The sequence below is a fragment of the Danio rerio genome, chromosome 20, assembly GCF_052040795.2.
Source record: "Danio rerio strain M-AB ecotype USA chromosome 20, GRCz13ab, whole genome shotgun sequence".
Taxonomy (NCBI): domain Eukaryota; kingdom Metazoa; phylum Chordata; class Actinopteri; order Cypriniformes; family Danionidae; genus Danio; species Danio rerio.
Genome location: NC_141040.1, coordinates 36,771,202 through 36,799,030, shown reverse-complemented (window position 1 = coordinate 36,799,030; position 27,829 = coordinate 36,771,202). Strand labels below are relative to the sequence as shown.

The following is a 27,829-nucleotide window of genomic DNA, read 5'->3' as shown; positions in this document are numbered from 1 at the left end:
ATAAACCAACTTTACCAAGATTAACAGTACAGATATGTATGGAGATGAGGACTAAGACTGCTGATATTCAAAAAGGTAACCATTAAAAGGAGCGTACCGCATATACATATAAATGTGTTGAAACCTTTATAAATGTCTTGGCTGTAAAATAAAATACTAGATGCAATAAAATAATGATGAATATAACTAGATGCAATAAATAAATGTGGTTTGAGGAACATCTATACACACTCATTCACACACACAGTCACACATAAGGCCAACTTAGTTCATCCAATTCACCTACACTATTGTGCTGAGCGATTTGGCCTAAAATCAAAATCTCAATTAAATGAACATTTGAACTCAATTACGATTAATAAACTATTATACTATTATTTATTTATTTATTTGTGGCCTCATAGTTTACCAAAAAAATTTATAAATATGCTTGCATATTACGAGAGCTTTTTGAATGAAGGGTGCATTACTTGATTTTAAGTTCATTGAAGGAAACACACACTATCTATCTATGATCATTTATTAAACATCAATTTTGAGCAACTAAAATTAAGGGTGGTTTCACACCTGTCAATCAATGCAGTTGTTCCAAAAGAGGGATTAAAATTGTTACATTGTTGCTCTTTGTTCTTGGTGCGATTCGCTTTCACCCTGCAAAGTTTCCAAACGGACCAAAAGAGCTAAAACAAGTCATGTGTGAGTAAACTCTCCTTACATTGGTCAGAAATTCTCTGTTTATTTTACAAAGTCCCGCTCAGCTGTCTGAGGGGGTGGTGGTTTGGTGGTGTTTGACAAGGTGTGCGTGACGTGTCTGAAGAGCGAGGTGGGATGTGGTGGGGAGGGGTGGGAAGGGTGCGCGACGTATTTGAGGACCGGAAGGGAGACGCGTGATTACCGGGAGATTATCACTCGTTTGCGGGCATCCTGGAGTCTCTATGCATTTCCGGGATACTACCGAAACTTCCGGGAGACTTTTGGGATGTCTGGAATGACCTCCCGCCATACTCATAATTCTCTCTTCATATAGCCGTATGCATTTTACATATCCATAATACACTGTGAAATAACCGGGCTTGGATCGTTTGCTTTCTCACTACAATCGATCCACTCCAGAGTTCGTTTCAATTGAGCTGAGACCATCTCATTCAATCGATCTCGGAGCGATTGTTTTGGCATGGATCCAAGCGCGATTGGTGGTTTCACGTATGCCAAACGAACCCCACTAACTAGGCAAATAAGACAGGTTCCGAAGCAAAAGTGCAGGTGTGAAAGCACCCTAAAACACACATTGCCTAAAACCAACAGTCGCTTTCTTCTAAAAAAGTGAAAATACATAAGCAGCATATATTTGAGAGTGCGCAATAAGTTTTGTGCACGAACCAAGGAAATCGGCGCACAAGCAAAGAAATTTGCATGCTCGTATTACATGAATGGGTTCTCAACTTGTAATACTGCGCTCATAACATTTGTTATTGAAATAACGCCATATAGATCAGATCTGGCTGTAAAGTGCTTATCGTTTTTCAGTTCAGCCGAGTCACATGACTTGTGACTCAATAGGGAAAGTAATAAAAAAAATAACCTGGAATAATTTGATCGAATATAGGTTCTGAATGTTGATTTCGATTACTTTTTGATTAATCACCCAGCCCTACTATACTGCGTGTCTTTGGACTGTGGGGGAAACCAGAGCACCTGGAGGAAACCCAACCATCTTACTGTGAGGCGACAGCGCTAACCACCCTGTCACCTATAACATGATTTATAGAGTTACATAAATTATACTTAGATTTGATTTTAAGTATGTGGGTCAAAACCTTGTACAATTTTATCACTGAAAATGATTTCCTGACAGATTTCAATTTAGGGTGCTTTCACACCTTCCATATTTAGTTCGATTGAATCGCACTAGAGTTCGTTTTCCCTTTTGGTGCGGTTCGTTTGGGCAGGTGAGAATGCAGCAATCGTACTCGTGTGCGCACCAAAAGTGGACCAAATAAGTATACTGAGACCTGCTTGAAGAGGTGGTCTTGGTACGCTTTCAAACGAACCCTGGAGCGGATAGTTTATGGTGAGAATATGATTCGTACTAAAACAGGTCCAACCGCAAAAAGTACTGGCCTTTCGGACTAATTCAGCTGCCGTAGGCCGATTCGCTGTGCATTATGGGATATGGAGGAAACATATTTGTTGACAGCGTTTTACCAACAGAAAGAGAGAGGGGAAAACATTACCTGAGGGATCGTTGGTAATATTTCCGCAAGATGACCATGTCGCAGTTTAGCTTAATGAATTCACGTCTCCTCCTGAAGTGACGAGCGATGCATTAAAACCCTGTTTTTCAGCCGCAGCTGCTCCATTCTCGAAATGTATAGTTTGTCTAAAGCAGGGATACATTCAGTCAGCACAGTCGTCCCTTCATAGTAAAATGCGACATTTTGTGTCTGCCGGTTTTGTTTACCTGCGGGAGTTCAATAGCATTTTCCCGCAAGGGAATTCTGACCAATCAATAAGCAGTTTATGAAAAATGTTCAACAACATCTGGCCAATAAGAGATGTGGATTTTGTCAGATGAGTAGGGGTGTCACGATTTCGATTTTAATTTTATGCTTAATTTCAATTATCGAATCAAAAAATAGAATCGTCGATGCTGCCACGCCCCCATGTCACGTCAGCTTGGCTTGCCAAGAGGGAAAAAACAGGCTTGTTGAAGTGCTTGTTAAACTGCAGAAGCAGGAGACCCGTCGACAGAACTTAAACCCTCTCCTCTTTCAATAAAGTCGCCGGTGTGTAAGCATTTTGGATTTCCAGTGAGTTATGTTGACAACGTTCGTGTTGTCGACAAAAAACACAGTTCTGCAAGCTTCGCTATGTACGCATTACGTACGGTTCGTCCGATAGACACCACCGGCATTGCGATCCTCCGTCCACCCCCGTTGCAAATCCGCTCGCGAAAAGTACACACTCAGGCCCTGTTTACACTGTCTTTGTTTTTAAATGGCATTTTAGAACGACAACGATTTGACATCCACAGTGGCGTGTAGCATTTCTGAGCAGCCCTCCTTCCTCTCTACCTCTAAAAATGCACATCACGTGACCACACAGACACAGACGCATACACAGCCTTGCGCTCCAGACAGCAGGTCCCGGCAGTCAGAGGACTGCTTCAATCTTTCACTCACTTGTACTTAGTCATTTTTGCGAACACCTCAGATACTGTTGGCTGGTTCCTGTTGGTTGTGCCTCTTTGTTACCGACGCCATTATAACGACACAGATCACTGCCTATTCACGAGTCCTGCAGAAAAAGTGACTGACAGGTGGTAATTATGTGTGTAACTTGCCTTTATTCATTTACTGTATGATTTGTTTATGGGTAAAACAAAGACCATGCAGGTCAGGTAGTTTGAACGGTAGGATACAAATAATTAATTGGTCATTAATTAATTAATTATTCATAATCGAAAATCGAATCGAATCGTGCCTTCAGAATCGAAAATGTAATCGAATAGAGAATTTGGAGAATCGTGACACCCTTACAGATGAGTCCATTTTGGTTCGTTTCAACTGGTTCAGACCAAAGCCAGCATTGTGGTGTGAAAACGACCCAAAGACGGCAGAAGATGCAACAATGAATCATTTATTACCCTTGGTGCGGACCAAATGAAGCGAACTACAGATGTGAAAGCACCCTTAGCTGACATTTATTCTCCAGAAATGTTTCTGGAGAATATATGAAACATTCTTTGCAATGTTCAGATTATTGGTTATTACTGTGAACTTTTAATAGCTGTTGTCAACTAAATTACTTTTTTACTTAGCCATCACAAGTTCAGTTGTTTGTACATTGCAATATACTTTTTTTCCACAGTAAAACTTTTAGAATTATATAGGTTTAATATGTCATGTTAGTATTTATTTTGTGGGGGGCAGTGTAATAAATTAAACACTGAGGAACTTAACATCTTGCCTGGGTTTGCCTGGGATATTGTAAATAATCATTATCTACTTATTTAGCAACTGTAATGCTGTATATTTTGTTACATTTATCACAGTTTAGTTTTAATTGTTCTTTACAGATTTCAGCTACAGTTAAAACTATAGCTCTTATCTTTGAAATAAGGTTTTAAATTGTATTCACCTTTAGCGTTTCCCCATGCAATTCATTTATTAAGGCCTTGGAAACCCTCTCTGTTCAGTCTTCCTCAAGCTGTTTTCTCATAAAGCCTGCAGGACTCAATTCCCCCTCATTAGAGAGTGATGCAGAGGGCCTCCATGCTGTTGCTTATCTCATTTAAGCGATTCCCGTTCTCTATTCGTGGGAAGCCCCCTGCCTCCACCCATCTGCTGAACAGGGCTCTTGATTAGGGGCAGTGGAGAGTGAAAGGCATGTGACGTGTTGGCATTCTTGCCATGCGGTCTGAATGACTCATTCTGGAGTGAGTAACTCTCTGATCTAATCAGCAACTTCTCCCGTTTCTGCCACGGTGGGCTGAGAGGTGGCCATGCATGGCCGAATCACACTAGCTTTTCTGAGGTCAAATCTGATATGATTTTTAAAGTCTGTGTGAACCAGAAGTTGCTGAGACTTTTATTTCAGTATGTTAACGTGCTTCCAAATGAAACAGAATATTGAGTAAGGGATGGGGCTTTCTTTTTGTGCATCATTCCCTCTTAGCACACTAACGGTAAGAGGGGCGTGGTAAATATTATTGTGGGTCAGCGCAATAGCCTATTGGTTAGTGCGCAGACATATGGTGCAATAGCATGTCAGGGCATCCCAAATTCGAATCCTGGGTCGAAGACATTTCTCGAAGACATTTACCAACCTTACCCCCCACCTCTCTCTCTCTCTCTCTCTCTCTCTCTCTCTCCAACTTTGCTTCCTGTCTAAATACTGTTCTATCTAATAAAGGCAAAAAGGCCTAAAATAAATCTTAAAAAAAAAAAAAAAGAATATTGTCAGCAACACTTGATGTCACCAGAGAAAGACCGCCACTCCAACTCGAAAGCAAATGGTTAGATTTTAACTGAATACTGGTCAGAATTTATTTTGATGGTCCGTTTGTTTGTGAATTCCGAATTCCGATTTTTTTGCTCATATGTGACACAGATCGGATCTGTTCTATGACAGTGTAAACACGAAAAAAAAGCGCATGCATTCCGGTATTCAGAGATCGGTTTCAGGCCTCCTTTATATGTGTAAATAAATCAGATATAGATCGGATATGTGACAATGCGACTGTCATGTAAACAGGCAGATCGGATTTATTGGGGCATTCCATTCTGTACATCATTAAACTTGTGACAATGTGATGCTTCTCCGCGGTTTAATGACAGAAAGAAGAGCGATGACGGCCCTTTCCCACCTCGGTCTCAATATCATTTTAAAGTTGGGCAAACTTCGTGTTGTAACTTTTGCTTTATTTTGTCGCCATTAATACACGCACTCTGGGCTAAACATAGAACAGCTTTATTCTCTCCACCAGTGGGCACACAGGCAAAGGCTACATTTTCAACTACACACACTTATTAGGGCCATAACATTACATAAACTGCGTGGGGGTAAATCTGGGCTAAACCATTCACTGCTTATACTGCACTTCACATATTTTGCAGAGCTAAAAACAAGACAATTTCTTCCATCGTGGCTAGTGTGGCACAGATGCTAGAACCCGCCTTTATGCACGCGCGATATTGTAATTATATGGCAAGTGTAATTGCATGAATTGAATATGGGTCACAATTAAAACAACGCGTAAACAGACAGGCAAAAATATCAGATATAGGCAAAAAAATCGGAATTGGGCATCAAGACCTGACAGTGGCCTACATGCCAACTAATTCTCCTTTGATTTTAAAAAGATTGTTAAGTTGGGGTTAGGGTTAGTTGATATGTACTTGCAAAGTTTCTTATAGACAGTTAAATGTCTGTTGAAAGAGCAGTACCAACAGATACTACAGTGTCTACTAATACTCAAATGGACCATCAAAATAACGTGTTACCTCAATATTATCAAAACAAAACAAAAATTATGGGAGCTTACAGTTTTTCTCAATTGCTTTGGTTTAGTTCTTGATTGAAATTTATATTTTTCAAAACAATACGTTTAAATCTCTGAACAATTAGCTTATTGTTCACATCAAATTGTCATTTCTTATTGATTTAAACACATTGCAAATGCTTTGGCACATGTGTGCAAACATTAAGTACTAAAACTAATCGCATATGGCCTCTTGATCAAAAATGGTGATTTCATTCTCATTCAAACTGTCAATCTCTTTACAATTTCTCAATTGTTTTTCATTGTGTTAGCCGTCACACTCAAAACCATCCATTCAATTATCAAACATTTGTAAAAATGTTTGTTTACACCATAAATATCTGAAATTGACATTGTTATGTCTGCTATATTGGTAAATGACCTCCAATTGCAATACAATTTGAATCAACTGTTTAACCAATTACAGTTGAAGTCACAATTATTAGCCCCCCATTGAATTTCTATTTTAAATATTTCCTAAATTATGTTTAACAGAACAAGACAATTTTGACGGTATGTCTAATAATATTTTTTCTTCTAGAGAAAGTCCTATTTGTTTTATTTTGGCTAGAATATTTGTTTGCCCCTTTAAGCTATATATTTTTCGATAGTCTACAAAACATACCATTGTTATACAATAACTTGCCAAATTACCCTATCCTACCTAGATAACCTAATTAACCTAGTTAAGCCTTTATATGTCACTTTAAGCTGTATATAAGTGTCTTGAAAAATATCTAGTAAAATATTATTTACTGTCATCATGGCAAAGATAAACAAATCAGTTATTAGAAATTAAATAGTTATTAAAACTATTATGTTTAGAAATGTGTTGAGAAAATCTTTCCATTAAACAGAAATTGGAGAAATAAACTGGAGGGCTAATAAATCATGGGGGCTAATAATTGAGGGGGTTTAATAACACAAAGAATATAAAATGTATAATAGAGTTGTTGGACAGGCAAGATTGCACTTTACATGTGATGCATTCATACAAAAATAAACGTACAATGTTCTTTTTTCCCTATGTACCCTACTATTGACTCCTCTTAACAAATATTAGATTTTTTATCTATGGTTGACTGTCATGGTTAAAAAATAACTAATAATTTTGAGCAGTAGGGCTCACACGGTGACAAATACACTTTATGTTTTGGTGGTCTTGGCCAAATTACTGACTAAAAATTGTTTTGCAGATGTGTTATAAAGTTCTAAAGTCCCAGCAAACAGACTTGATATTTGCAATGTGTACAATATAGCAAAATAAACATTGTAAATTTGGATTTCACACAGCTTTTAAAGGTATAGTTCCCCAAAAAATAAGTTGTGCTGTTTATTATTCATATTTTTCAAAACCTGTATGACATGTTGGGTAACCGCACCATAAAAATGCCATGAAAATTTATATGCACAGTGAATTTGTGTAATGCATGCCTGTTGCATCACAAAGTAAGTAATCATAACAATAAAAATGAAATTCTTATACATTATTACTACGGCATTAAAGGCACCGTGGAAGGATAAGATTGCAATTACTTTCTGAAGGTTTAATCCCTGATGATGAACAATAATAACATTGACCATAAATATAAAGCCAATAAGGTTCTTGCTTTACGAGCTCAAGCATCTAAACCGCAAATGACAAAACAGGAGTTATTGCCATAGATGGCTTTTTTTGTGGCCAGATTTTAATAACTAATTGTCAGCATGCATAGGTAGGAGTGTCCCATTCTGACACAAAATTTATTTCAGGGGAATATTTAAATTAATTGTGCTGTGTTTTTTCCCCTAGGATTACAGTGGTCATTTTATTGCAATTTTGTGCCTGTAATTTCCCACAAATGGTTGTCATCTGTTTAACAAGTCATACGACTAACTACTTTGATTTAAGATGTTGATCATGGAAGAACTTCCAGAATCTCGCCTAGTTCAGTGCTGGATTTGGCTAAAAACTCTTCCAATGATAATAGACAAAGCTGTGGATTATGAGACACAACCTTTAAGTGTTTTTATCTGTTCAAATTAATCTATTACATGCACAGTTTCTAGCGCTAACGCTATGTTAGCGAGGACATAAACAAGGATGTAAACAATGGGAAATGCTGTTTAATCATTTGGTTTAGATCTGAAATATAAACTGAAAATTTCCTACTGAGTCAAAATAATCTGAAGGTCTGAGCTAAGTTTAGAAGATTTAATGAATCTTAAACTCTAGGAGGAGTTTTAGAAGAAGATTAAACAAGTTTTCAGCATTGAGTGGACTAATTATTTAACAAATGTTTTAGCAATTAGGTTTTAGCAATTAGGGTGGCATGATAGCTCACTGGTTAGCACAGTAAAGATTTTCAGGAGGGTGTATGTGCTCCTTGTGTCTGTGTGGGTTTCCTTCTGGTGCTCTTGTTTCCAACACAATCCAAAAATAATTGGACAAAGTAAACTGGACATAACGAAAGAAAGAAAAAGTAAGAAAGAAAGGATGGATGGATGAATGAATGAATGAATAAAAGAAAGAAAGAAAGAAAGAAAGAACGAAAGAAAGAAAGAATGAAAGAAAGAAAGAAAAAAAGAAAGAAGGAACAAAAGAAAGAAAAAATGAAAGAAAGAATGAATGAAAGAAAGAACAAAAGAAAGAATGAACGAAAAAAAGGAAAAAAATTATTAAAGAGAACAAAAGAAAGAAAGAAAGAAAGAAAAAAAGAAAGAAAAAGAAAGAATGAACAAAAGAAAGAAAGAAGAAACAACAAACAAACAAAGAATGAATGAACAAAAGAAAGAAAGAACGAAGGAAAGAAAGAAAGAAAGAAAGAAAGAAAGAAAGAAAGAAAGAAAGAAAGAAAATTAAGAGCGTTTCCCAGCAATGTGGATTGCCCGAGTGCACTTTTAGGGGAATAGTCTTCTGCTGATAAAATGTTCCAGAGGAATTGATGGATCATTCCGCTGTGGTGACCCCATATGAAAAGGAGCAAGCTGAAATGAAGTGTGCAAGTGTTATTTTGTACTGTAGTGTATCTGTATGTTGCTACAGAATCTATGAAATATTTTAGTCTCTCCTTCCTGTTATTTTTGTTCTCAGTGATTTCAAGGCCTTGAGGTGATGTAGAGGGGTCATGGACAGGGCAGAGGAGTTTGATGATGTCAGCAGGGTGCTGGAGTCACATAAACCACCCTGTTATTTAAAAGAATCATCTAAGGACACAAAGATGAAAAGGTAAGATGCTTATTTACTAGAATGAGACTCCCTGGCTCTTTTGATGTACTAGGGTGGATATTCCATTATGATGGTGGTGATTGTTACCTCTGTAGACCTACTGTGAAACCCTGGCCTGTACTGTTTACTAATAGATATTTGCTACTTTCTAAACTTTTCAGGGCTAAAACATAAAGATGCACCTACAAAGAATGAGCATTCTGTTTCTTATAAAAGTCTGCAGGCCTCAGCCACTCCTACATTAAGCGTTTAGTGACTTGAAGTTGATGTATCTCTATTTTTGGCTGAATTTTTAAAGAAATTGTCCTCTAAAAATGAGCATGACATAATCAGGCTTGGTCTCATAATAAAAACTCAGAGGATTCTTCTAATTAGTAAGAGTGTTCCAAGTTATATTTTTGGTATTTTTGTCACCACACATCACTTGAGTTTATAGGAGGATATCCCTTCTGAACTTTACGCTAGTGCATAGTAGGGTTGGGTCAATAAACGATGCGATCGTCCATTACCTATACCGACACTAATACGTCTTAGTTTTAAAATGCCATCATATACTGTTGGCTGTGCACCTATTTTACCAACCTAGTTTGTTGACACCATGTAAACGACACAGATCACTCTGCCTATTCATGCCAGAGTCAAGAAAAATTGATTGACAGGAGCTAATTTGAGTGAAACTTATCTTTATTTATTTATGATTTGGTTATCGGTAAAACAAAGACCATGCGGGTCAGGTAGTTGAAACTGTAGGCTACAAATAATTAATTTGTTATGAATTAATTAATTATTCACAAATAATTGATTCACAGCCGCCGCCTCCGACGACAATTTGCACATTAAACATCGTACAATGCCAAAATGGGTGACATCGCCCAACCCTAGTGCATAGCAACACGAACATTTTATTTTGAGCAGTGAGTGGATTTTGACACATATAAACATGTTTGATTAGCCATTGCATTAAGATATATATGTGTGATTGGCTGCTTTGTTCAGAGCCAAACAACCACATTGTAAATGGAAACCTTAGGCATTCTCTAGAGCGCAAACTCAAATATGGACTGGATTGTTTGCCAATCTGCTATTGTTATGGCTGTAATTCCCCTGCTTTTACCTGATCCCAATAGAACTTGACCTGGGCATGAGTATTCAAGATTAAATTTTAAATTCTGTCAATCTGTCAAGAGTCATTTAAATCATTCAAACAAAAGTGTGTCATATCTTGGGACATTTCTGTCCAGGCTTTAAACCCTTGGTTAATTTCTGACTGGGCTCAGTATGCATTGACAACTCTGACGCAATGTTTGTGCAATTTTAACATACATTTGGCATATTATTAAACATGAACTGGGTAAAATAGAAAATAATTAGTTTGGTACAAAAATTTTACGGGTGAACAATTTGTGGACTTCAGGTCAAAAATTAATATGCTGAATCATAATGCAAAATCATTCTGTTTATAGAGCTTTGGTAAAACCATCATGGTGACATTATACATGATGAAATCATCTGACATTTTCTTAGTATCTGAATAAAAGTCCTCCAAAACCATTCCTAAAATACTTAATAGGGTGATTTTTTATTAATGTTGTTCACATATCTTCAAAGCTCTAGTCATATTATCATTATCAGTCTGAAATTTTAGATTTGGGATCAGAGAGTTTGAATATAGGCCATTGTCATCATACTGCTCTCCTCCAGAGAATAGGAGTGTGAGTGTGAGTGTGTGTGTATATGTGTGTGTGTGTGTGTGTGTGTGTGTGTGTGTGTGTGTGTGTGTGTGTGTGTGTGTGTGTGTGTGAGAGAGAGAGAGAGAGATGTGTGAGATGTGTGTTTGAAAAAGAGAGGTCGGCACAGGATGAAGACTGAGTTCTTGACTCTGTTGCCAGGATGAGAAGAGTTTATTTGAGAAGCTGATTGAAAATTCCAAGTTACTGTTGCTAGTCTCAGGAGCTCCGTTTAAATGCCAGAGCAGTTCTCAATGCATGACAATCGTAGTGATTTCCCCTGGCAACACTCTTATACAAGTGAGCACTCACCCTAAAAGTCCTCCACCAAGAGTGCACGGAGGTCTATGGGAAAGTCAAATTCTCTGAAATCGAAGGCTTTTATTTGAGGAGTTGAGTTAGAGCAGGCCAAAATTCATGACCAACACAACAGAGCTGACTAGAAGCAAGGGCTTTTGGATTTAAGGCCACATTGTGACATTTAGTGGAATGGCCTTAATTCAGTTTCTAGGAATAGTTGTTGGCTGAAATGGCATGTCCAGGCATTTAGTGCCTCAACCTTGATGTGACATTACAGTTTAAAAGTGTTTGTCGAAGACTTGCTGCTGTGCTTGTGTACCTCACAGCGAGTGTTCTTTATCATTAAAATGCCCTTGGCTCCACATCCTACACTAAATCTTTCTATTCATACACACACATACAACATACATGCCCCCCACCTGCACGCCAGCACATTGCTTCTCACCATCTTACAAATCCCATTTTCCCTCTCTGACATTTGCAGTCAATAATCTTGAGGTAATGGTGTGCTTTGAATCAAAACAGCGCTGTTGAACACTTTCTAACTTGCTCTGCTCTTTCTGTCTCAGTGTACTTTCATACCTCTTCTCTCATTTTCCACTCCCTCTAATTAGCAGAAATATGGTGGAAGATATGTGAAATGAAAAACTGCTGTAAAAGGTGAAAAATGGCCTTTTATGCAGAAGTCTGTTTTCACAAAAAAAGTTTAAGAGTGCATTCGACAGAACAAAAAAAAGGTCACATTTTATTTTGATGGTCCGTTTGTTGAATTTAAGTTACATTGCATTTACATGCCAACTAATTTTCATTAGATTAAAAGTAGACTGTTAGATTGGGGTTAGGGTTAGGTTAGGGTTAGCGTAAGTTGACATGTACTTGCAAAGATTCTGATAGTCAGTTAAATGTCTGTTGAAGGAGCAGTATCAGCATATATTAAGCAGACAGACTGCTAATACTCAAATGGACAGAAATAAAGGGCTCTTTTAATGATCTAGGCACAAAGTCTAAAGTGCAAGTCCACTTTTGCTTATTTAAGGACGGATAAATACGGTATGCGCCATGGTCTAACAGGGCTGTGCTTATTTATGAGTTATTGGTGTATTTTGAGCTTAACATGCATTAAACCAATCAGAGTCTCATCTCCCATTCCCTTTAAGAGTCAGTTGCGGTGCACCATGGCACATTTGCTATTTACTGTACATGGCGGGCTTTGTAAGTGTAAAAATAAAATGCTTCAATAGCAAGAAAACAATTAAACAGAGCATCTGCAGCGCAAGGAAAAAGAACGAGCCTCCTCTATTCAACTTCTTTACTTCCTCTTTCTCCTTACTTCTCTTTCTTTTGTGGAGTAAGGAAACAGTGTTTTACGCACTCTACTTAAGACGTCGATTAGCCTACATATTTAATTCAGTTTGTTAAGCGCAAAGATTTGTTTCAAAACTATTTCTAGATTCAGTTTTAATTTCTAGCAAAGGATTAAATTAACAATATTGATGAAGTGTGGTTAAAAAACTGAGTTCTATCCAAACATACGTCCTATGACCCTATTTGGTCCAAAACCTGACAGTTGGAAAAATATAAACTTGTTTTTACTTCAACAAATATAAATATGCATATGATAATTAACAATACTAAAATAATAACATTATACAAATGCAAATCGTCATGAATAAACTGAAAAAGCCCCCCGACATGAAGAGGGCATGGAGGCAGTGTTTTTTTTATATTTATGTAGAAAATAATAATTTTTGTAATATATTTATTTGTCTTCATACATTTGTAAAAATATTTGTGTATTGCTGTATGTCCTGTGTGTATTAAACAATGTGTAAGCATTTAAGGCACACAACTAACGCACTCTACGCTAAACTTTAGACCTGCTTTGGCAACATGCCAACAATGCGCCTTAACGCACCTTTTTTCTTGACCGGAACATCCATAGTGTCCACAAAGCGGTGCTAATGGATTTGCTATTTAAACAACATGGCAAAAAACAGTAACTTGCGCCTTATTGCGCCGAGTGTATGATAGGGCCCAAAGTGTTTAAAAAAAATTCCTGTGCCCATTCCACATTAAGGTATATTTATAATTGTATTTAAAAATAAATGTAGATTTATCATGGATGTAGGTTGTTGTACTTATAAACTCAGCTGAAATTACAATGCAATTTGATGTGTACATGTGAGCAATAGTTCAAAACAGGCATCAGAATGGGAAAGAATGATTATTTTAAGTGACTTTGAACATAACATAGTTGTTTTTGTGATAGATGGGCTGATCTGAGTCTTTTAGAAGTTGCTGATTTACTGGTATTTTCTCACCGTCTCAAGAAATTACAGAGAATGATCTGAAAAAGAGAAAGAGATTTTTTTTTCATTTTGCATGGGCTCCACAAAAGTGGAAAAAGGTTGTCTGGTTAGTCTTAATTTATGCATTGCCAGAATTTGGAGTAAACAGCGCAAAAGCATGGATCTATCATGCCTTGCTTCAATGGTTTAGGCTGCTGGTAGGAATGTTATGATGTATTTTCTATAATAATATAATATTATGGTATTAGGATGTTGATGACCATGTCCATTTTTTAATGATCACACTGTGACCATATTGTGATACATATAGTTCCAGATGGATAAACATGTCAGCTCTCAAAACCCAAAGGGCATTGGAAAATATTGGAAATCGGTTTCATTGTTTTCCAATATATATTGAAATATGAATACAATTACACTAGATGACTTTAATAGCTCTTTTTGTAAAATAAATCATTATTTTTAGATTGATTGCATGAAATATTATTAACAAATTAGAAGAATACACTGAAAAAATGCAGGGGGTGCCCAACCTGCGGTCTGTGTGGGTCTTAATACCCCAGTATAGTGATGGGGACTCTCTGTGGTCGTTAAAAATCCCAGGATGTCATTCGAACAGAGCCTTTTAATCCCGGCATCCTGGCCAATTCTGCCCACTGGCCTCTGTCCATCATGGCCTTCTAACCCTCCCCATATCATAATTGGCTTCATCACTCTGGTGTGATGGTGTGCGGTCTGGTGCAAAATGGCTGCCGTTGCATCATCCAGGTGGATGAGGAGATTTCCCCAATGTGTAAAGTGCTTTGAGTGCCCAGAAAAGCGCTATATAAATGTAAGGAATTATTATTAGAAGTTGACAGAGCAGAGATCAAGGTGCCATAATGCAATTTGCAACTGTAAATAAATAACAAAAACTTTTAATTAACAGATATTTTACAGTGTAAATAAATACAATAGAGCAAAGATAAAATAATAAAAAAATAATATTAAATAAATTAAATTAAATAAATAAAAAGTGCTTTATTGTTTTTCAGTATTCAGAAACAAAAATGTAACATCAAATGTGAATACATCTTCAACATGAGTTGACCATAGTAAAATGGCAACTGCATTTACCAAATCTCAATCTAATAGAGCACTTTTGAGATGTTGTGAAACAGGAGATTTGCATCATGGATGTGCAGTTGACAAATGTTGTGATGCTATTTTGTACATGTGGACCAAATTGTGTTGTTTTATCTATGCAACAAATAACTAAAGGCATCTAATGAAGGAAACCTTTTGATTAAAGGTCCAGTCTGGTAATAGCAAGGTGTGCCAAAAATACTTTTAAAAAGTTCCCAATAATGGTACAGTGCTCAGCATATATAAGTACACCACTATTAAATCTATCTTTTAAATTTATATTTTAAATTAGATTAGTCAGTAGTGAAGCCAAATCTGGAGCTTATTTACCAAAATAACTTACGATAACGGTCCACAAACTAGTACAGGCAAATTTATACAGTATGTTATAAAAATATTAAATACAAATTTAAAAAAGAGGAAAAATTAGAAGAAGCAAAAAAAAAAGAAAAGAAAGATTTTTTTTTGTTGAAATTTTGTTAAAGTTGTAATTTATTTTGCAATGTTTCCTTGAATTTAATTGGATTATCTTTTAACATATAAATATGTTTGGGGACTAAAATATTATTTTAATAAATATCTGTTTAATAAATCTGTTTTGTTCAAATACACCAAAATACATGATTAAAAATATTCATTTTCAAAATGGGGTGTACTTAATTATGCTGCGCACTGTATACTGTATCTATGCAAGCTTTGGAAAATGGACAGTGTAGTGCAAAAATGAAGAACGCCTTAAAGATGTTAAAACAAGTTAGACTTGTAAGGGTCTGTCTGACTGACAGCTTAGTCAGAACATTAGGGAATTTTATGGGACTGTGGGATGGATATACAGTATAGCGAAAACTGCTCAGATGCCAGCCAGTCAAACTGGAAAATTCTGATTTAATGACAGTGTTTTGTTAGTTTTTTGTTCAAAATGCACATAACAGTGAGCAAAGTTCATTTCTGGATAAATAAACCAACCAACTAACTAACTAACTAACTACTGTAACTAACTAACTAACTTACTAATTTTGATTTTGATGTTAATACACAATTTTGTGTTAAAAACACAAATGTACAGTATGTCTGCACATGAGAGAGAGAGAGATCATTAATTCATGCGTGCATACATGTAAAGGGTGCTAAAATAAATAAAAGGCCAGTGAAATACCTCATGATAAATGAGAATTAGATACCTTGGTCACAATTTATTTTCCTGTGTCGCTCTCTATCTCTTCCCTTCAGAACGAGGGCAAATTCTCAGAGAGAGAGAGAGAGAGAGAGAGAGAGAGAGAGAGAGAGAGAGAGAGAGAGGAAATGAGAAATTATCTTTCCAGTCCAGACCAATGGGCTGTGGATACGCAAGGCAGGTTTAAAGTTAGAGTGATGTGAAAAACAGTGCACATTTGCATTTAAATCCATCTGACCTGCAAAAGCTCCGTTCCTCATCTCAAAAACAAGACAATTACAGCCAATTACCAGTATCCATTTCCCCTTCTCTTTTTCATTTTTGAGTTGTTCATGCATGCAAAAAAGAAAATGTCTGAATGATTCTGTCATTTGTGACAATTACAGATGATCCACTGAAGCGAAACCACTATCTCTGACTCTGAAATGGATTAATTTATTTATTTCCGAGTCTTCCAGCGCGAGTGAGTGAGTGAGAGAGAAGCATGAGACAGAGAGGGCTCACAGAAGAGTGCGTGTCTGCGTGTGGGAGCTGAAGGCAAAGTTTGGAACAGTTTCTGAAGCTTTTAACATCAGTCTGAAGGCTTGCACAAGGTCTGCGCGCACGTTCTGTCTGGAGCATGTAGATATTTCTCTGTGCCTTGCTTCTCTCTCAGAACTCTCCCTCAGTTAGCTAGGTTTAGGAACCAAACGAGACGAATCCGTTTGCTGCTATCAAAAGCAGCCTTATTGAATCATGTCTGCAAAATGCAGCTTTGTGCCATGATATTTATTTCTTTATTTATTTCCTATATCAAATAATTGACAGCACATTCTGCTTGGTGCCGTAGGATTTTTAGAGCTTTGCGCGTGTTGCCGTCAAGGTGATGCTGCCAATGTTGAAGGAGCGTTTGATAGCCTATCGCGCCATTTTGAAATGTAAATAGATTCAGTCAGAAGTAATATATATGGGAGAAGAATAATGAAGGATCAGGGATGAAAAACAGGCTTTAAACACTTCAAACAAACCCCTTCAGCAGCACCGCCATCGCCACCCCTCAGCCGCCTCTTCTCATGGAGTCAGGAGCAAGAGTTCTTGTCGGAGCCAAAAGGGATTTGCAAATATTCTAGTAATCCATTTCAATCCAATGTTCTGCGCTGACAGGAAATTTGTCATGTGAGAGTTTGCACACAGTTATCGTATGTGGAGCATTGGTGATTCTGCAACTGACGAATTCCTATTCCATTGTTTACAAATGGAATCTATATAATATTAATCTTCATCTATATATATATATATATATATATATATATATATATATATATATATATATATATATATATATATATATATGTATATATATATATATATATATATATATATATATATATATATATATATATATATATATATATATATATATAGATGAAGATTAATATTTATGCAAAGTCTAATTGCATCCACAATAAAACTTAGCAAAAAAGTTTATTTTGTATTTTCTATTTCATTCATGTCAAGTGATTGGCTGGGCCATTCTACAGCTTGATTTTATTTCTCTGAAAGCATTTGAGAGGTTTCTTCGCTGTGTTTCGAATCATTGTCTTGCTGAAATGTCCACTCTGGTTTCATCATCATCATCCTGATTATGTAGGTGTTCGACTGAAGTGGCTAACATTAAATTACAAAGTTGAAGGGCAGAGGGTTGCTAATTAACTTGTGAGAGATTTCAGCGGATGTCTGGCCTTTTTACTCCTCTCTTCATGTATTCAATTTTTTTTTTCATGCCATTTCACTTTATTACACATAACTTAATTTGTAAATTATTAGATTGGTTTCCTTTTCATATATGAATTTCTTTGATTAACAACATCAGGTGAAAAAAATAATACATAAAAACAGTTGAAGTCAGAATTATTAGCCCCCCTAAATTATTAGCCCCCTTGCTTATTTTTTTGCCCCAATTTCTGTTTAACGGAGAGAAGATTTTTTTTTTCTTTTTGTCATGATGACAGTAAACAATTTTACTAGATGTTTTTCAAGACACTTCTATATATCTTACAGAGACATTTAAAGTCTTAACTTGGCTAATTTGGTTAACTAGGCAGGTTAGGGCAATTGGGCAAGTTATTTTAAAATGATGGTTTGTGTTGCAGACTATCTAAAAAAAAATTGCTTAAAGGGGCTAATAATTCTGTTAAAATTAAAAACTGCTTTTATTCCAGCTAAAAAAAAACATTATCAAGCATACTGTGAAAATTCAAAAACAGAAAAAATAATTCTGACTCTAACTGATGCGCATATATATATATATATATATATATATATATATATATATATATATATATATATATATATATATATATATATATATATATATATATATATATAATTTTTTATTATTTTTTTAACACATCAATAGTTTTTTTTTTAACACATCAATAGTTATGCTGTGGCACAGAGTTAGACCTCTTTCTTGACTTCACACAGAAACAGCAACGCGTGCAGCATGACATCTCTTTGTTGTAGAGATGCTATTGGTTAGATGCCGGCAAAGTAGAACACGGAAGCAGCTGGAAGCAGAAAGCGCGAGTATGTCTGCGGTCTAGAGGTATTATAAAGTTGATGAGACTTTTCAGTGTTGTTGCAAACATCCTTGATGAAAACAGAAACAGGCTTAAACCTGACAAGGTAGAGATGTTGTTTTTCATTAAGAAAACATACACATACATTTCCTACTGTGAAATAAACTACTGTGATGACAACAAGAGTTAGAAATGCAGTTTTTCACTTGCATGCTAGCCGGGTATTTGAAGTTGAGGTGCTGTTTGTTTTTATACTAGATTTTTTATATATATTTACTGTTGCACTAAAGTCCAAAAGTAATGAATTTATGTTATTTATTACTTGATTGTTCAAGCCACCTCTCAGAAATGCTATGTTTGTTAACAGAGTTGTTGAATGTTAAAGTAAGATGAAATAAATAAAAAATAAGGAACATCCTGGTTCTGTTTTTTTTGCTCTTCTTTATTCTTTGTTGGTATTTTAGAAGTATCGTATTGGGTTTCAGTATTGGTAGATACTCAAAATCAAATGACTCAGACTTAGACCCGATGACAAAAAAACCTAATTGGGACATACCTAGTGTTAAATACTTATCTTTCCTACTGTATGGATAAATATACACATGCATGCATTTATTTTGGTAAAAGGTATATTTATAATTTCTTCTGGAGAAAGCCTTATTTGTTTTACTTTGGCTAGAATAAAAGCAGTTATTAATTTTTTAAATACCATTGTAAGGTCAAACTTATTAGCCCCTTGAAGTAATTTTTTTTTCAATAGTCTACAAAACAAACCATCATTATACAATAACTTGCCTAATTGCCCTAAGAGTGTGTGTGTGTGTGTGTTTGTGTTTTTGTGTTTGTGTGCGTGTGTGTAGGTGCGTGCGTGTGTGTGTGTGTGTACAAATTCTCTAAGAATGAATTAAAAGATATATGTTGCAATTATATATTACAAATAAATGCCATCCTTTTCAATTTTTTTTACTTTTTTAGCACTGATAATAAGACTTGCTATTTAGACAACAGTTTGGCATTTATGCAAAGAGAAAAAAAGAACATTTTGAAATAAGATATCAAATAGTTGCAGAGTGTAAAAAATACATAATCACATCACAAATATGTAAAATATTTATTCATTTATGCTTTTGCATTATGGGACCTTGATCTCTGTTCATACTTTTGATGTTGAAAAAAGGTACAGAAACTGGGTAATGAGCTGCCAGTACTATACTCTATGAATTTTATAGATTTATTTCCATATATTATTTCTTACACGGTGTATAGTTTTAAGCTTTGTTTACCAAGTTCACTGTCTGGAATATTTGATTTAGGTTTTACGCCTAGGTGTTAATTTAGCTGGTATGGCAAAATAAATAGTTGAGGATAAAACAAATAGTCCTAACTACTTTTAAAGTAAGGTGAACATACTTCCTATGCATTTCCAATTACTGATGCCAGTTTGTGGATCTAGTCAAAATTCTTTTTGTTGAAATTCATCTACAGTGATTCTCTGTGTAATGAGCCTCTTCTTAGCCTCTATCTGTGCATATTGGCCCCTTAATTGCCCTTCTTTATAAAGAAAAAAGTCCTAAAATCACCACCAAGCCTTCAATTTCCACTTTTCTTCAACTGGTCTTGGTTTTACAACTCTTAATCAGAGAAAGAGGGTTATTCATTTGGCCAGAGAGAGCCTATTAGCACTAATTATGAGTGAGGTGTAGTGTGCAAGAGTGTTCACTCATTACTCTCAGATGAAGAGGCAGAAACAGACGCTCACAGAAGGAGAATGATGGAGAAGAAAAGAGGGAGCGAGAAAGAGATTTATAGGGAGCAGCGATATGTCCGAGCTCTTCCCAGGGGGGTTAGGAGATAATGTGCTCTCTCTCTCTCTTTCTCATTGTCTTTGATGACAGTGCATAGCTTCTGAGCATCTTAAAATTAGAGAACTCATGTCAGCGAGCACGCTTTTGAACAGACTTTCAGAAAAAGTGTCCCTTGACTGTATCTTTAAATCAAATTAAATTCAATGAATAGCAGCTGACGCAATGGTGGTTTTTAAATAAATTCACAGAGAGCGCACAGCAAGCATCCAAAGGCTCTAGTTTCAGGTTATTCCCAGAAGCGGTTTTGTTGAAGAGATGGAATGTTATTTCATTTGATATTTTTTCAGCAAATAATTATGAAAGAACAGCCTGATGTCTTCAAAAAAGCTCTCACAGTACTCTTAAGAAGCTGTGAGTACAACACTGTGTACTTCGCCTTCTTGCTATATGATAGTATTTGACTTTAACGCATACTTTTCATGACCTTTTTGAACATGATTGAGCTGGAAGCTGAAAGCTGGTATAAGTATCATTTAGAAAATGTCTGCGACTGATTGTGTTCTGAAGTACATTTCCTCATGAATGCAAATGAATTGCATGTTTTACACTGTTTATCCAAACCTGGCTTGGTCTTGCTGGAGATGCATTTTAATGTTTTATGAACTAGAAGTGGTATTTTTTGGTATTTCTTTCTTACTTTTCCTTAAAAGTAAAGCATGTTGTTTCAGCACTTGTAGTGGCATTTGTAGCAGAACTACAAAATAATAATTATATATTAATTATGGGTGACACAGTGGCGCAGTATGTAGTGCTGTCGCCACACAGCAGGAAAGTTGCTGGTTTGAGCCTCGGCTGAGGTTTGCGTGGGCTTCCTTCGGGTGCTCTGGTTTTTCCCACAGTCCAAAGACATGTGGTACAGGTGAATTGGGTAGGCTAAATTGTCCGTAGTGTATGAATGTGTGTAAATGAGTGTGTATGGGTTTCCCAGTGATGGGTTGCGGCCAGAAGGGCATCCACTGCTTAAAACACATGCTGGATAAGTTGGCAGTTCATTCCACTGTGGCGACCCCAAATTAATAAAGGGACTAAGCCAAAAAGAAAATGAATGAATGAATATAATAATTATTTAGGGGGACATGGTGGCTCAGAGGTTAGCACTGTTGCCTCACAGAAAGAAGGTAGCTTGTTTAAATCTCAACTGAACCAGTTGGTGTCACAGTACGGAAAGAGGTGAGGACTCCAGAATGCAAGGAATAATATTTATTTTAATAAACAAAATAAACAAACAGAAATTACTCCATAGGGGAAAAACATCACCAAAACTGGGCTGGCAAGCCAGGACTGAATACAACACAGGATGACTCCACCACACCAAGTGAAAGACAATGAACTGGCAAACGACAGAAATAATAAACACACAAATAGGTGAAAATATTAAACTAATAATGGGTTAACAAGGAGGGTGGGACTAGACAATAGACAGGAGAGCACATGGCACAAGAAAACAACACAAGCCATGTGCTCACATAAAACGAGACTAGAACACGCAGCCAATGAGATAATTCACTAACCGCGTGTTCTCTTGAGACAATGCTAAAGCACAACACTTAAGCACAATGTAAACACCGAGCCACGTGCTTAGAAAACACAAACAAAACACATGACATGAGCAGACGATAAATGAAAACACCTTACCGTGCACTCCCAAATACGACACGCATGTTCTGATCCCAGCGCCAACCAAAAGTGAAACTGACTAGACTGGAGCGCTGAGAACGAAACACACAGATTTTTAATAGGGAATAATACAATTTAAATAAATATACATTAGTTAAAAAAAACATATACATATGTAATGTAATTTTTACAACAGTTGGCTGCTTGTCGTGCAATATTCTGCACCATCAAAAGTTGTACAGCCTCCTCACCTTTGTGTATTACTCCTCCCACATGGAGTGACAGCAGATCAATAAACTCACTACAGTTTGACAAGTACGGCAGCTTTTGGACTACCTAATGTAATTTGAGACTGTTTAGGCAAAAATGTGGTTGTTTAGATTGCAACTATACAGTTTATTTATAAGGATAGTGCCCATTTTAAACATTTATAATTTATGAGATACAGCGCATGACAATCATCAGCATGTCATTGAGCAGAGCAAAGACGGCTGATGTTGTCCATCCAAAAGATGGCAACAGAGACTGCATAATAAGCCGTTAGATGAGAAAAGATTGCCGTATTTTCAAAGTACAGCTAATCAAAACATTATAAATTGGTGAGTGACATCCTAAGTCGATTTCTCTCTTTTGTATGCTGTAGTGCTGTATTTATACCATAGTAATTGTAGTGTATTGTGTGTGAGATGGGACTCGCATATCAGGAATGTATGTATTTTGTTTCGGAAACTTTTTGTATAACCCTGAGTTACTTTTTAGTCTGTTTGTTTCTGATGAGTCTCCTGTTTTCGTTACTGCAGACTAGCTCAGTGAAAAAAAGAAAGAAGAAATGCCCGCTTGTGTTTAGCGTTTTTCCTTATCGCAACACAACAGTAATATGCATTACTTTGGCTTTTTCGGGGATAATTATTGTGATCTCCTGATTGCAACAGCAAAATACTGGGAGATATCTCTGTAGACCGATGGCATTTCATGCTGTTCATCCTTATAATCTTAAAATGTGAGCAAAATCCCATTTTGTCATGAGTTTAGACATTACGCTAGAGAATCATTCAAACACTGACTCTAAAAGGACATTGATGAATTAGTAATGGATTCTGCTGTACTGATGTCAGCAGGCGGAAGAAAGTAGTTCCTCTTTCAAAAAGATTTTAGAATCTCTGTGTTTGATTTTCTTTTTTTATATATGATTATGTCGTCTAACTGTTGTATAAACGCAATATCACACGAGTAGCAGTGCGATATGGCTGTATATCATCACTGTTGGGACACTAAGGCACTCTGGCTGCTGCCTCGTGGCCAAGGCCAGTGCTGATATACAGCCATATCGCAGTGCTATGCATGTGATGTTCCTCATACATTTTTAGAAACATAAAATTAAATATTAAGATTTATTGATATTTTATATATTTCAAATAAATAAAAAAAACTTTGTAATATTTGGTGTTTTTTTTGTTAGTTTTTTTTTTAATTATACAACCCAATATACTAGGTTTAAATCTTAAAACACTGAAGGCCTGCTATTTTCATTCCCATATCCAAAAGGAGTTCTTTGATTTAAATCCATTTGTCTTTGTGGCAGAGATGTGTTATTCTTACCACTCACTCTCTTTGCACCAGTATAAGTGCCCCAAACTCTTTTATAGATACCAATCCTGGGTATTAATGTTAAGCTCGTGAGTCACTTCTTCTGGTGAAGGCTTTCTGTGGCATATGCTGTCCTTTAAAGATGCATCCAAAATAAGTGCCCTTGTTCTGGTTGACTTGAATGCAGAAATAGTACATTCATTTCGCTCTTAGATGCCCCGGGTCGAGGCTAAGTGACCTGGCAATGCTATCTTTGCGCTAGTGCAGCTGCCTTGGACGACACAGCAGGTGAATTAACACTAAAATATACAGCGTCTCCGGTGTCTAGAGCCATTTTAGATTCAGACCCCAAGTCCTCTAGCTTTATGGGCATCATCCATCCGAGGCCTCTGTCCTCCGCTGCGCTATCCAGGGAGGGGGCAGGTTAAGTATTTATGAGAGATGGAGGAAAAAGCAGCTTCAGCGCAGGCAGAGGTAATGGAGGCGAGCCGAGAGTGGCCGCAAACGTTAGCGACTGACCTTTTGCCACAAAGACGCAGCATGAATTCTTCATTACTGCTCTGTGGTGACTCGCATCTCATTTTTGAATGTAACGTCTTCCAAAGAGACCAATTAGCATTGATCATTTGGTTGTAATGGCGTAGTTATGGTGATGTTGCGTGCATGCTGATGTGACTAGCAATTCCTTAAGCTGCGTGAAGAGTCCTTGTTTGGAATGCGACGGGACTCTTTTAGGACTTGCATTAAGCACGCCTTATGATCTTGATGATACTAAAATATGTGCAATAAGCAATGACTAAATCTTAATAGATGCATAACGATGCAGTCATTTGTGAGTGTGTGTCTGTGCATAAGTTTGGTTAATATCATTCCTAATCACTGCTGAGAGGTTATTTCAATGATTTTAAGAGTTTTCTAGAAAAGTGCAATAATTTCCATGACATTTTTATGTAATTTTGTCAGAATGCATGTTATTTTTGTTACAGTTGAAAATATGTATAGATATTAAAATAATGAGTGCTGTCAAAATTAGTGCAATAATTTGAAATATTTAACAGGTAAAAAAAATTTACGCAATTAACACAGTTGCAGTTTTTTTTTATTTCCTGTTTTGGTCGACGTGTGTTCAACATGCAAAGAAATATGGATAAGACCAAGGAAGCACTTTTTGAAGGCAAGTTTCAGTATAAAACAATTAATGTCGCATTACCAGGCTGTCCAGCGTTTCCTCCAGAGTTTCATGCAAATTTGTATGTTTCACTTTTAACTTTCGACTTTTGTTTTATGACTAATGAGAATGACTAATTGAACAAATGAAGGAAGGAACAAATGAATGAAGAAATGAACAAACAAATGAATGAATAAAGAAAGGACAGATCAACAAACAATGGAAGAAAGAAAGGAAGGACCGAATATAGAAAGATCTCTAAATGCACCACAGAATCTTATGTTTACACATCCCTGCACAAGCTGCATGTAAATGCATCAGCTTTTCACAGTGTACCACTCACTACTCTTGAGTACTTTTAAAAGGGCTACTTTTTACTCGTACTTTGAGTAATATTTACAACAAATACTTTACTTGCACTACTATTTTGGTCAAATAATGGTACTTTAACTTGAGTATGACTTTTTAGTACTTTTTTTACCACTGCTAATTATTAGTGGATCAAACTGCTACTTCTACATCTACCAGGTTTACAAGCCAGTCAGAAACATTCTTTGGTGATTCATTTTTTTGATCAGGGTTTGCTGACACAGATGATTCGAATGTTATCACTTGATTGAATAAGCATTATCAGTGGTTATCAGTTGATAGATAGGGGCCAGTAGTGGACTTATGTGCCTACTAATAGGTTAGGAAGTTATTATCCATCCACGTAGTTAATCAGCTATAGATCACATGCTGTGGCGTCTGGAAGTTAACAAGAATTATTTATATTGAAAACATTCGAAGCAGGTGGATGACAACAGATAAAGGAACCTGATTCGAACTTGTGATCTTTGTATAACTTTTAACTAAAGAACTATTTGCTCATGCACAATGAGAGACATCAATTGAAGAAATGATTCATCTAGCATATTAAAGGGTTTATGCTGTTGTTCTGCATTAATAACCTGTGATGACATTTTAGTAGTCTCTCTCTCCCTCTCTCCCTGTCTCTCTCTCTCTCTCTCTGTCTCTGTCTCTCTCTCTCTCTCTCTCTCTCTCTCTCTCTCTCTCACATTTCACATTTCACATTTTAGGTGCTTTATTGGCATGACAAATAACTGTACATTCGTATTGCCAAAGCAGTGCAGCGTCGCTGCGTACAGACAAGACAGTGCAAAAAGGGCAGTAGTGCAAACAAATATATAAACATAAAATATAATATAGAAATAAAGAAAAGAAATGTAAAAAATAAAAATAGATTAATAAAAATAACAATATATCAGTAAAACTAAAAATATTAATAAAAATAAAAATAGATTTTTAGCTCTCTCTCTCTCTCTCTCTCTCCCTCTCTCTCCCTCCCTCTCCCTCTCTCTCTCTCTCTCTCTCTCTCTCTCTCTCTCTCTCTCTCTCTCATATACATACATCCTCGCACCTCTCGGAAGAGCACATATTAGTATATTAATGAGCCATCGTAGCCATCGTAGCCATCGTAGCACCGCTGACAGTAATGTAGGTGTTTCATTAGGACATGCATTATGTTTAATCCCATATCAATACAGTACCATCCAGCACCCCAAACAATTATGAAAACACAGAGCATTTTTAATTACCGTCTGACTATGTGGAGGATCATGTGAAGGGTTTTCCATTATCAGCATCCCAGTATTATTTTGTGCTAATTATCGCAAGTCCAATTTTTTTGTGTGTGTGTGTTTGCAGGAGAACATGCAACACTTGCCGGCCTGAACTGACTTATTGTAAGCCTGAACTGACTTATTGTAAGCCTCTCCCCTTGAATGCTTATGAGTGGCAGTTGAATACTGTATCTGTTGTATGGGGATTGGGACATTTTTAAGTTTCTGTGCCGTAGAGAAACATTGGAAGAGCGGTGATGATTATGCTATATAAATAGTTAAACTGGGTATTTCAGAAACAGAATATTTCATTCCCAAATTTCAAAGAGAAATGACTTTTGTTACAGGTGCTACTTGGGAAAAGATCAAATTAAATTACTATTAAAGATAAAGACTAAAAATAAAAAATGAAGTAAATAAAATGAAAATAAAAACATTCAATATGGACAATATCCTTGTACCAGCAAACATTTTTAAAAATAATAACAATTATTATTTATTTTCTTTACATTTATTAAGGTAAAGGCCATTTCAGTAAGGTGATATCATTGGTTAATGAACAGTTCCTGCTTGTCTTAACTTTTTCAAAATAGTAACAAGAGGCGATATAGTCATAACTAATGTTAACACTGCTGTCATTAAAAGCTTCTCAGAAGCTTTAGAAATGAAAGCTCTAAAATAGGAAATTCATTAGGCCCATTGATATTGTTTACATCCCTCAAAATTGTCTATAGAACAGTGGAGATTTTAGACAGGAAAGCATTGGGAGCAGAGAGAGGGGAAGGATTGGCAAAGAACCTTAAGCCGGGAATCGAACTCGGATTGTCATGAGCACTTCTGTGCTATACGTCGGTGCACAGTACCACTAGGCTATTGGTGATGAAACAATTTTTTTTTTAATATACGTCTGATAGACATGTAAACATAATAAACTTGTCAGTGAAAATCTAATAGAAATATAATAATAGCCCAAAACTAGACTAGTTTAGTTTTGGCCTATTCTTAGACGTCTATTTTATTTTCACTGACAGCCCAAATTTAGCCAAGATGATTATGTTTAGATGTCTATTAGACATCTATTAGACATCTTTTTAAATAAAATAAAATAAAAATGCTTGCTGGGATGTATTCTGCATTGTATTATCCTAGTTTGACTTCACTTGGAGGAGTTGTAATGTTTCATTTTAGAGAAGTTGAGTAATATTTAATTTTAGAGGAGTTGTAACACTGATTCACGATATCCTAAGAGGATGAGCGATGATTTAATTATTCCATTTCCTAAATCTTAACAAGACAGCTTAAAGGGCGCCCTGGGTATCAAGACTTCTATGGCTTAATATATCATAAATGATTTCACATAAATTAAATATGTAGAAGAAAACCAATGAAAGATTTACATTATTTTAAAAAAATCCACATTTATTTTGGACTAAGGGGTGGCACCATAATTTTAAGTGAACGGTTTGTGACGTCAAACGGATGGATTTTATATGCTGCTGGTGCTTAGATATGTGAAGTATAAC

General features: G+C 36.1%; 1 protein-coding gene across 1 annotated transcript in view; it reads left to right on the top strand.

Annotated features, from left to right (window-relative positions):
• The window catches only part of si:dkey-6f10.3, a 131,765-nt gene that overhangs the window by 43,152 nt on the left and 60,784 nt on the right, over positions 1–27,829 (top strand). The window contains exon 2 of the mRNA XM_087298397.1: positions 9,117–9,251. The gene's annotated coding sequence lies outside the window, so the exon portion shown is untranslated. The remainder of the gene's footprint in view (positions 1–9,116; positions 9,252–27,829) is intronic.